The sequence below is a fragment of the Stenella coeruleoalba genome, assembly GCF_951394435.1.
Source record: "Stenella coeruleoalba genome assembly, chromosome: 9".
In the NCBI taxonomy this organism is placed as follows: domain Eukaryota; kingdom Metazoa; phylum Chordata; class Mammalia; order Artiodactyla; family Delphinidae; genus Stenella; species Stenella coeruleoalba.
This window is the reverse complement of record NC_137155.1, coordinates 84,560,342-84,572,403: the sequence shown is the minus strand read 5'-3', so window position 1 is coordinate 84,572,403 and position 12,062 is coordinate 84,560,342. Positions and strand designations below refer to the sequence as shown.

At 51.0% G+C, this 12,062-nt stretch overlaps 1 long non-coding RNA gene across 1 annotated transcript in view; it reads right to left on the bottom strand.

The window, feature by feature from the left end:
- LOC307191232 overlaps positions 1-12,062 on the bottom strand; it is a 374,234-nt gene that overhangs the window by 125,898 nt on the left and 236,274 nt on the right. The window contains exon 4 of the long non-coding RNA XR_013829656.1: positions 3,642-3,724. This is a non-coding gene — a long non-coding RNA (uncharacterized lncRNA). The remainder of the gene's footprint in view (positions 1-3,641; positions 3,725-12,062) is intronic.

Sequence of the window (12,062 nt, the reverse complement as noted above, 5' to 3'; positions counted from 1 at the left end):
TTGCAGCTCTCCTTGGAGACTTCCTTCCAGGGGTCCCCGTTAGAGCAAGCTCATGTACACAATAAACGGAGTCACTCCGCAGCAGCTGGCGAGTGTTTTCAATGAGTTGGAAAATCAGGTTGAATGTATCATTAAATATGGTGCTTACGCTGAAGCCCAGACATGCAGGCTAAGTGCTTTGTCATTAGACCTCCTTTACCCACTCCCCAGCCCCCTTGCCTTCTCTTCACCTTCGTCTCTGCTTCTCCAGGGTTTTTAAAGTTAAAATCTGCCTAAGTATTCTATTAATATGTTTTAAGAGATGCTTCTTCAAGTAAACAGTTCTTTGCCTTAGGGGTCAATGTGATCTTTTGCTAACAGGAGGCACGTTGGCTTGTGTATGTACATGAGCTCATGAGTGTGTCCCTGTGTGTGCGGGGGCTGAATACATGTTTACCGTGGACACCTGCCCATACAAGTGTCATTGTGCTTGTATTTCTGTCCCATGGGCATCTGTGCATCTCACACACACACACACACACACACAGGCTCCCAGAGCTGTAGGTGCTCTAGTTTCAGTTTCTGAATGTCTTGAGAGGCTGGAGTCTGTCTAGATGGATGGATGGCACTCAGACGGCCACCAAGATGTGTTTTCCTAGCTGACCAGGACCGTCACCCCACCCCCCATAGTCTCAGGACCTTCAGCCCAGGGGGGTCAAGTCTTCAAAGGTCAGCTGCCCGCTTCTGAGCAGGCATAAACCAACCCAGCACAGCCTTCCTTTTCTCCTTCCACCCCTGCCTCTCTGCTCTCCTCCTAATGGTATCTCTGCCCTCCCAGCCTCCTCCGTCTTCACTTCCCTTCTTCAAAGAGCCAGATGTTACACAAGCTTGACAGGGACCCAGAGAGCACAGACACTGGAATGGGAAAGGCAGGGGAAACCATCTCCAAACTCTCACTTCATGGATAAGCAAACTGAGACTCGGAGGTGCAGCGATTTCTCCCAAGTGCCCAAGGAGGTAATGGAGAGCCAAAACCAGAGCTCGGATTTTCCCAGCCTCTTCCACAACTCTGCCCTTGGAGGAGAAAAACCATTTCATGGGCTCTTTTGCCGCCCCCCTCAAGCCCCACCCATGTCAGAGCGTCGGGATAGAGTGAGTGTGACCAGGGAAGGTCCCCAGTAAGGGAAAGAAGTCTGACCTCCTTCCGGGAGGTAAGGACTTCAAAGGGATTCTCTTCCCAGTGAACGGGAAGGAGGGGGCGCTGAGACACGGAGGCAATGGCCCTGCTGCCATCAGACCTTTGGTGTAACTTTACAGGTGCCGCGTTGGTCCCCACACACCCCCAGCTCTGCCACGTGGCCATCAGAGTGCTGGCACCGACCGGCATAACCGTGGAAAGAAACGAGAAAGTGCTGACATGAATCCCAGCTTTTAGCCCTGGAAGGGGCTGGAGAGGTGGACAACCCTCCAGTTCAGTCCCTCGTGTTATGCAGGAACTCTGCACACGGGGACCGAGGACTTGCCCCAGTTCGCTCAGGTAGGTCCAGGGTTGCATCCCTAGAGCACCCTTCTGTTTACAGACCCTTCGCATCCATTCTCCCGCTTGGAGCTGGTCCTGATGATGCTCCTGTGAGGACAATGCTTGGCAAGCCTCGGATGAGGACACTAATTCGACATAACGTGCCCACGTGGCAATAGTGTCCCCACAAGCCCAGCTCAGCTGTCTCTCCTCTGTCTACCACAGCCTATTGTTCCTCTGCTTCCCTGGAGACACAGCAGAAGACAGAGGCACACGGAGGGAGGAAGCAGAGATCGGGGACACAGGTGTGCCTGGGACTCCCCCCAGAGCACTGCCCTCTGCAAGGCCCCCAAGAAGCCAGGCTGACGCGAAGGCTGAGGAAGGGGCGGGTATGATTCGTTCTCCAAGGTCAGGGGCGCCCTCTGCTGTTAGCACAGTGAATTGCACGGCCCCAGCCCATGCTCAGAGACTGTCCATTGAAAAATCAGGCAACCGCCCTGCGTCCTGCCAGAGGAAGGGCTTATAGAACAGGGTCAGTGGAAATGGAACCAGAAGGCCTTCCTCTCCCTGGGTGTCAGAGCTGAGTCTATCCTCTGAGGACTCAGATGGGGAAGGTGTGGGAATAGGGGAGGAGAAAAAATAGGGGGCTGCCTTAATTCTCTGGGACAGGGAAGCCTTTTATTTGGGATTTAGGGCAAAGGCAGATGCCCCTCTCCCCTTCGTCCTCTCCATGTACTGATATTTCCAGAAGCTCCTCTCACTTATTCAAAGACCGAGCTGTGCCAATGGAGCGAACAGCCCCACAAGGAGCCCAGAGGAGACACAGCATCCGCGAAGATTCTACTCAGTCACCCACCAGCCTAAAAGTTAAAAAAAAAATGTCCATTTTGGCAGCTTTGAACCTGGGCCAAAGCGGAGTGTAGCAGCAGGAACAGCACAGGACTAGGAAGCCTGGGATCTGGTTCTATGTCTACCACTTATTACTTATCGTTGACTAAGGCTTTTCTCTCTGTGCCTCAGCTTCCTCTCCTGAAAAATGGGCCTTCTAATACGCTGCCTTCCAACTCAGAGATGTGTCCTGGAAAATTCACTTAGGTATACATAGCAGCGTTAGCAAATGGTGCTGATGCTACCTTGCTCTGTTTTCTTTCCCACGAAATGGGCAGTTGTGGTGGGAAGGTGTGGACAGAGCCAGGGCCAACTTCCCTGCCCGGAACTCTTGACTTTGAAATGTCGCTGGTGGTTCCATCTTAGCCCTTAACCATGTCACTGGGTTCCCACCTTAAGGCAAGGCATTGCCAAGGTTGTATAAATAAAAATGCTGTTAGTGGGGCAGCACAGTAGCCGAAAACTAGACAATCCCCTTAGCAGTCAGCCTCCTGGAAAGCAGGGGCTGCTCCCAGCTAGGTCCAGAGGATCTAGGACTGGGGGAGGGGAACTCTGCTCAGGAAGGCAAGAGAGAGCAGGGGTCAGGTCCCAGCGACAGCATGAGGACCCTAAGATAGGGGCATGGAGGCAGGGAGGGAAAGGACAGCTTTCTCTTGAGTTTAGGATTGTCCTGGGACCAGCCCTGAGTTGACTTTACCTGACAGAGAGGTCAGGAGCATTAGTGAGAACTCGCTGTGAGGTGGGGCTCCCTCTGTCCCTGTGCCCGGGACAGATCCTGGACTTCACTGACCTCAGCACCTGCCCCAGTGCAGGCAAACTGCTTCCCCAGGAAGCAGCACCCAGCAGGCACACACGAAGTATTGCTGTTGTTATTATTGTCTCATCATCATTGTGGTAACAGTCCTGGCCCTCTTATTTCCTGCACGATGTTCTCTTATTTGAATTTCCATTTCCTCATCAGCAAAAACAAGAATCATCTTTGCCCCCCCTCAGCTCCCAGGGTTGCAGCGCGGAGAGGGAGAGAGGTATCCCAGGTGCCTCTGCGGAGGAAGGTTCCAGAGGGACCCCAAATGCTATTATTGAAGGCTGAGTGTTCCGTGGCAAAGAGCTGCTGTAGCATCTCTGTCTGCACTTGATCTGAATGTGCACATTACTGTAATGTCCCAGCGCTGCCGTCAGCACCGGGAAGGCTGAGCTATTTGTAACCACGAGACACATGAAGATCAAATGGTAGAGGGAAGCTCGTCTGGCTTACCTGAGAAAACAGGGCCGCTGGCTTTGAACACAACTGGCATTGAGGCGTGGCCACCTGCGTCACATACCGCTGCCCAGGGCTTCCTGTGGGGAGGGAGGAGAGACGGGGGTGAGGAGACAAAGGCAAGGAGAGCATGCGTCCTCCGGGGGCACCACGAAAGAAAGAGAGAGAGGGAATCCAGTTATAATCCCACCCCCGGTGCCATTACGGATGCTAGAAGTCCTGTCTGCCTCCACCTGTGCTCTGAGAGCACCACCTGCCCTCCACAAAACTTCCTGGGCCCCTCAGAGCTGGGCTGAGTGCCTGGTCCTTGGTTTCAGGCTATTCCTCTCCCTGCTCTCTCATCCAGAGCGACAGAGGACCCCAAGGCAGCCAGTCTCCAAGGCTCAAGTTGCAGGGAGGGCATGGCAGTGAGGTGATGCCCTGACTGGACTTGAGAAGTGGCCAGAGGTGGAAACCAATGGGCAGCACAGAATCCTGTTGAGACCCTCACGAATGTCCCCTCAAGGCTATGGCTGCCTTTTAATTATCCCTAGGCCTCTCCCTCCTCATGGTAGGTCCTCCCAACTTTCCCACCACGCCTCCCTCGATGTACATTTGCAACTGTTTCCAGTACTGGGGGGCGGGGAGGGTGGCTGGGAGGGATGTCATCTTGCCTAAACCTTACTCCCCATGGGATGGCCAGACACTCATCCCCCTTTTTCTTTTCCCTCCAGACCCTGGGGAGATCTCTGGGCCTTGGTTTTGTCATCTGTATGGTGGCAGTAGTCGTCAATGCTCTCCGAGGACCCAGGTCACTCCCAGCATTCTCACTGTCCTCATTAGGCCCCCCTCTCCCGACACCACGGGCCAGCAAGGCCTGTGCCCCTCGGCGTAGAGATTCTGCTTGGTCACCTCCTTCTCCCCTTCCCCCATCATACTAGGAACTTCCCCCCAGACTTGCTGCTTCATTTCACCCTTTGGTTATGACAAAACATACACACTTATCATTTTAACTATTTGTAAGTATACAATTCGATGGTGTTAAGTACACTCACAATGTTTTATACTATCGTCACTATTTATACGCAAAAGTTTGTCATCATCCCCAATATAAACTCTATTCCCATTAAACAATGACTCCCCCCATTCCCCCTGCCCTCATCCCAAGTAACCACTATTCTACTTTCTACCTCTATAAATCTGTCTATTCTAGGTGCCTCATATAAGTGAAATTATACAATATTTGTCCTTCTGTCAGACTTGTTTCATTTAGCATATTTCCAAAGTCCATCCATGTTGCAGCACATGTCAAAATTTTATTTCTTTTTATGAGTGAATAATATTCCATTTTATGGATATATACCACATTTTCTTTATCCTCCCATCTGTCCATGGACATTGGGTTGTTTCTACCTCTTGGCAATTGTCAACAGTCGTGTCACACACATGGATGTACAAGTATCTGTTTTGAATTCTCTCGGGTATATAACTAGGAGTGGAATTGCTGGGTCACATGGTAGTTCTCTGTTTAACTTTTTAAGGCATTGTCAAACTATTTGCCCCAGTGACTGAACCATTTTACAGTCCCACCAGCAATGCATGAGGCTTCCAATTTCCCCACATCCCCACCAACCTTGTTATTTTCAAGGTTTTTTTCATCATAACTATCCTAGTAGGTGTTAAGTGGTTTAATTTCACTCTTAAACCCCCTCAACGCCCAAGATGCTTGTAGTTTTGTATGACAATGGTCCTAATCTTGTATTCCATTAGGTATAAATAATCCAGTTTAAGAGGGAAAGCTCACAGAGGGCAGGAACTGCGTATGGTTCCCTCAAGACCACCATTTTCACTTTCATGTCTCACTAGGAGGTGACCAGGGTGGCCTGCAGAGGAAACAGCTTTCTCCCTTAAGTCCCAGAGTCCAGCTGTGTCCGCCCTTCCCGCTGACAGACGCTGGAATGCCAGAGGCCTCAAGGACAGTCTTTGATGAACCGGGAGAAAAAGAAAGAAAAGAGAATAAGAAAGAGTTGGACGAGCCTGAGATAGAAAGGGCAGGGCCCAAGAGTGAAAGCAGGGAGAGGAGAAGAGAGATTGAAGGGGGAGCTAATCACAACATCCAATCTCCAGAGAAGCGGATTCCGCGGCTCCTTCCCTGCACCTGATTCTTCACCTCACGGATCTGAGCTGGAAAATTACAGAGATTCTGCTGTCCAACTCCCTGCTACCTCAGCCCCTGCCACTGAGGCCAGAGACAGCCTCAGGTGCCCCCCCAAGGACGCCAGTCAGGGCCCAGGCAGACTGGAGGATCCAGCTGTTGTCAACACAGCTGTTGCTCTGGGCTTTGCCAAGGGACCTGTCATTGCGGGCCTTTGAGGGGTGCAGGTTACTCCAGGAGAGGGAGGGCCCAGGAACCTGTGGGTGCGGTTGACTAGCCAGTGGCTACATCCCTGCTTCTTCTTGTCCAGACATCCATGGAAAGGCAGAAGAGATGCTCAGAGGCTCACTCACCCGAAGGGCAGGATAGGGAGATGCGTGGAAAGGGACGTGGAGAACCCCGGGGAGGCCAGGAGAGCAGGCCGGGGGCAGAGGGAGGCCTGGGACACGTTGATCAAATGTAAATCGACTAAAGTGGAACACGTTCCCCTCTCTCCCCGTCTCTCCCCGTCTCTCTCCCAGTTACTATCAAGGCAAAATTTATGAAGGGCTTCAGGCACTGGATATTCCTTGTATTTCAATCTAACTTTTTGCAATCTCAAGTGAACAGCTTGGCTGCTTCTGCCTGTCAGGGAATTTAAATTGCAGATGGGATGGTGAGCCAGCCACCCAGGCAGGAGCAGCCCCTCTAGTGCGCACCATCATTGCCTAGCAACCAGGCTGGGAAGAACCTGACGAAGCTGTAGAAAGTTCCACTCTGGAAAGTGCCCTTGACCCAGGGCACCTCCTGGGAAAAGAGAGGGAGTTTCCCAGAGAGAAGAGACAGCCAGGTAAGAGGTCTGCTCAGTCAAGGAACGCAGCCAGGGAATACACCCAGTGCCACTGGTGTGTCCTTTTTCACATACAGAATCCCCTCTGGCCTCTGCCTGGTTTTTGACATTCCATTGTTTTGGAGATTGTTTTCAAACCAAAGATGCCGTCCTTCTTCTCTGTGTGCCCTTCACACCTCACACATCGACAATGTGCGGAGAGAGGCGAGAATGAATAATCCAACACACACACACACACACACACACACACACACACACACACACACAATCACATGCAGAGATAGGTAGGTGCTTATGCTGTTAACAACTAACCGTCAGCAAATACCCACAACAGATAAAAGGAGGAGGAAACCTATTAAGTCTGCTCCCGCTTGGACCTCAGTTCTCCAGGACGGAACCGGTATGATTATGGCCTTTGGCCTTGATCAGAGTTAGTGTCAGTAACGTGTTTGCTACACTTAACATCCTAGGAAAGAGCACCCCAAAGGCACTTAAGGCCGTAATCAAAGCAAATGCTTTTACTTAAATAATTGGCTTTGAGAATAAAAATGTAAGTAGTACCCCAGTGTGTCTGTCAAAGTTTACACATATTGGTGTCCCATCAACTTTGAGGCAAAACAACCCTCCGCACACACTCATGGAAAACACACCCACATCACACACACCCTTTTCTACCGTGTGTGTCCAGGAGATACCTAATGTATTTTCTGGGTTTCTGCTCTGAGTTGAATTGCGTCTTTCCTCCAAAAAAAAAATAAGATATGCTGAAGTCCTCATCCCTGGTATCTCAGAATGTGACCTTATTTGGAAATAGAGTCACTGCAGATGTAATTAGTTAAGATGAGGTCATGGTGGATACGGTGTCCATAGGACTGGGGTGTCCTTCTAAGAAGTCACACGGGCCATGGCGAGACACAGAGACACGGGGAGGATGCGATGTAAGGATGAAGGCAGAGACTGGAGAGCTGCAGCTGCAAGCAAGGAACACCAAGGACTGCAGCAAACCAGCAGAAGCGACAAGAGGCCAGGAAGGATTCTCCGCTATAGGTTTCCGAGGGAGTGTGGCCCTACGACACTTGATGTTAGACTTTTAGCCTCCGGAACTGTGAGACGATACATTTCTATTGTTTTAAGCCACCCAGTGTGCAGCCCTAGGAAATAATACAGTCTGCTCTCTGTCACTCTGCTGAAGGGGACCAGAAAGGCCCATGTGCTGGCAGTGCCAACTCGGAGTGAGATAGAAGTGGGTCCGCACAGGAACGAGCCCGGGCCCTCTGGATGCAAATGCCGGCGTGGAGTTGAAGGGTTTCAAAATCTTTGAGACTTTGGGCAGAGAGCTGGATATTGGCTTTTTGGCTAAACCGTGATTTTTCATTAAGGGTTTGTTCAGTAGACAATCCCATGGCCCTCGAGCATCCCGTGGGGGAGCAGTGTTTTCAGAGTGCTGAGGCCGGTGCCCTGGCCCGCATCTTCCTCACACGTGTCAACCCCACTCACTGGGCACTTCTCCGCTGCTGCCTGGCCCTGTCTTTTAGCTTGTCCTGCCCCTCCAGGGGGGCACATCTTCCAGGGCTGGCACTACGCTGTGTCCTTCACTGGGTCATGCAGAGTGCTGTGCGCTTAGTAGGTGCTCAATAATGTGTGGGAATCAATGCACAAGGCATACAAATATGAAAACCATGATTCACACAGAGACGCCTAGTGAGTCGCCACCAGTGGAATCAGCGCACCAACCCATTCATGTCTGAGTTGTTATTATTGCTGTGTTATCAATACCCCATTCATGGTGTCTCATTCAAGTGTATTCGCTTCGGGTACCTATGTCTTCCTGGAAATTCTAGAAGGTAGGTAAAATGGGTGTGATCACCCCATAGGTCAGAGACGAAACATAGGTAGGATCTGAGTACTGGACCAGTGAGGCAGCTGGACGTGGAGTGGGCCAAGAGTTGGGAGCATATGGTTCTAGACCTGCCCACTGATAGAACAAGTTACTTCACCTCCCCTGACTGAGTATCAGTGTCAGCAATCTGTTAAATGAAGGTAGTTATGCCTTAACCAACCTGCAAATGACTCTTTGGCCTCTGATTTCCCAATCGTGGTAGACACAGAAAAGTGCCACAGGTCCCCTTCTGTGGTCGAGGTCAGCTTCAGCTGAGGGCACTGAGCCCTCAGGGGGATGAGCGAAGAAGTACGGGTATCAAAGGCCAGGTCCCTTTGCCTGATGAGTAGTCCTCAGGCCAGAGCCCCAGGCTTTGGGGCCCGCACCCCAGATTCAGTCCAACATCCTCCTCTTCCCAAACCTACCTCCTCCCCCTTCCTTCAGAAGTGTGGGTCCCCAAAGTCACCCTGCAGCCCAAACTCCACTCCAGCATCTGCATCTAGAAGGCCCGACCTGCAGCACCAACTCGCCCCTCTGCAGACTTTTTAAAAATTGTAGTAAAATACACATCACATTAAATTGATCGTTTTAACCATTTTTAAGGGTACAGATCAGTGGCCTTCTGTACATTCCCAGTGTTGTGCAACCATCCCCCCATCTTTGCTGTCTTCCCCAACTGAAACCCTGCACCCATTCAACACTAACTCCCCATTCTCCCCTCCCCCAGAAACCACCATTTGACTTTTTGTCTCCATGAATTTGACTGCTCTAGGGACCTCATGTAAGTGGAATCACACAGTATTTGTCCTTTCATGTCTGGCTTACGTCACTTAGCATGCTATCTCCAAGGTTCATCCGTGTTACAGCATTTGTCAGAATTCCTCCCTTTATGGCTGATTAATATTCCACTGTACGTACAGACCACATTTTGTTCATCCATCCATTCATCTGTCAGTGGACACTTGGGTTGCTTCCACCTCTGGCTATTAAGAATAATGCTGTGCATCTTTATTCCCAGCCTGCCCCTAGGTTCTTCATGACCACTTTTTTTCCAAAGTGAGAGACTGGCATGGACATATATACACTACCAAATGCAAAATCGATAGCAAGTGGGAAGCAGCCGCATAGCACAGGGAGATCAGCTTGGTGCTTTGTGACCACCTAGAGGGGTGGGATAGGGAGGGTGGGAGGGAGGAAGATGCAAGAGGGAAAAGATATGGGGATATATGTGTATGTATAACTGATTCACTCTGTTATAAAGCAGAAACTAACACACCATTGTAAAGCAATTATACTCCAATAAAGACGTTAAAAAGAAAGAAATAATATAATACATGTAACATACTGGCACACTGTAAAGAAAAAGAGAGAGAGAGAATAATGCTGTGCAGATATGTTTTTATCTCACGCCAGCTTATCTCCATATACAAATGGGCCTTCCTAGCCTCCTTCAGGATGACCAAGAGGTAAGAGGAATGGCAGACATGGTCAGAATTTCCCAATCATGGGGTTAAAAAGGCACAATTTCTCTAGCTCCCCTGGCCTCAAGGATGGTTAGCTGGGCAGTATCCCGGGAAGAGGTGCTGGTGTAGACAAGCAGACAAGGCAATATCTGTTTTCCAAGGTGCAAAAACTGCACAAGGTATGGAAGTGAGGAATGACGGAAAAGCACTGGGGCAGCCCAGAAAGCGTTCATGTCCTCTGTCCTCGCTAGGCCATCTTTCCCTGTAACACTGCCTGTGACATTCCCTTCAGAGAAGCAAGTGAGCAAGGGTTCCCCACTCTGCAGTTTGCCTTGCCCAGCACCCCCTATCCACACAGCCAGGGGGAGCCCCGGGAAGATGACTGTATTAGAAATAATAATCCCTGACCTCAAAGAAAAACATGATGGATTGCATTCATTCAGCAACAGCTTCTGAAAGCCCGACTGTACCGGGCACAGTGCTAGGCGTACGTCACTTCGCCACTGAGACCACCCTTCCAAGAGCTCAGGAACCCGTTAACCGGGTCTCCATATATAACAGCAGAATAATGCAACCAAGCACACGAAAACTGCCCTAATGTCTGTCCTCTTTGGGAGGAGACTGTCCCCGCTCCAAAGACCTGGCCCCTTGACCCTTAGGGCAAGTCCCAATTCTTCTGCTCCATCTGTTCATTCATCCAGGCATCCCATGGTTGTCTTTTCATCTGCCAGGCACCATGTTGGGGAAGCAGAGGTCAAGAGTGCCTCCCAAGCGGATGAGAGGAGCCCCCGTCCACATACACGCATTGTGAGAAATATCGCTGGGGATGCATATGTGCCCTTCGTCGCAAAACAAAAAGAGAGCCTCTGACCCAACTCTGGTAAAAATGTAAGCACACTGTCCTCTGCCCACATGGTCAGTAGTCAGTGGGTTTGGGAACAGCATCTCTGGCAGCTTTCTCTGTCAGAGACCTTGGGCTGATCAACCTTATTCAACCACCAGCAGAGCAGTGGGCCAGCCCTTACCTTCAGAGACCGCCCCCCCTCCACTGCGTCCTTAATACCCACCTCAGCACCAAGTGGTCCCTGACGAAGCTTCAGGGACCAGCCATTCAAATAGGGACTTGGATGCCGGGTGTCACCTCAGGAAGGAAGGAAAAACCCAAATTGAAGGCACGTGAGCTTCCCCTCTGTGCCAGAAACCCTGCTGCCTGTCACAAGCCAGACATGATGTATAGGAATAATAAGGCCCCTTGAATTACCCATTAAGTACTGTCAGCAAATCACATGATTTCTTTTTTAATATTGCACATATCTGGCCCCTGGAAAATGATGATGATGCTATCTCCGCCAGCTGGATAATAAACAGAGCTCCCCCCGCCCCGCCGCCCCCATTCCCCCTCCCCGCACCGAGCCAGGGAGACACAGCCCCTCCTCCAAAGTCATATCAGAGCAAAGGCGAGGAAAGAGAGACTCAGCCCACACTCCGGCTCCTGCGTCTTGGGCTTCAAGCCAGCACTCTTCTGACTGCCTTCACGGATACAGGAGGGTTCACAAACTTCCCTACCTTGTTCCTCCCTCCAGCCAACTTTCCATGGCTTCCCAGGGAGCATGGCTGCTGTGTGGATGTCACTTGCTCAGAGTAGCCATCGCTGACTCCCCTGCGTAACTAAACCAGGAACCCTCCACGATTCTCCCACCAAGCGCCTGTGGTTTCACTTCTAGCATCCCACCTGTTTGCTTGTTCAATGCATCAGTCATGAGACAACATGCCCCGGGAAGGCAAGAACCATGGCTGCCTTGTTCACAATTCAGCCCCACGACTGGCACACAGTAGGACCTCAGGAACCACATGCTGAGTAACTTAGTAGTAAATGCTCAGTAAACCCTGCGTGACTGAACTGGGCCACATTTCCTAGAGCAATCAGCGCATGGCGAACTTTGGTGTGCATCAGAATCACGCCACAGGTTTTCTAAACCACAGACCGCTGGGCCCCATCCCCAGCTTCTGATTCAGTAGGTCTGGGGTGAGGGGAGGGGCGGCCTGTGGATTTGCATTTCCAACCAGCTGCGAGCTGATGGCAATGCTGCTGGTCCAGGGACCCCACTTTGAG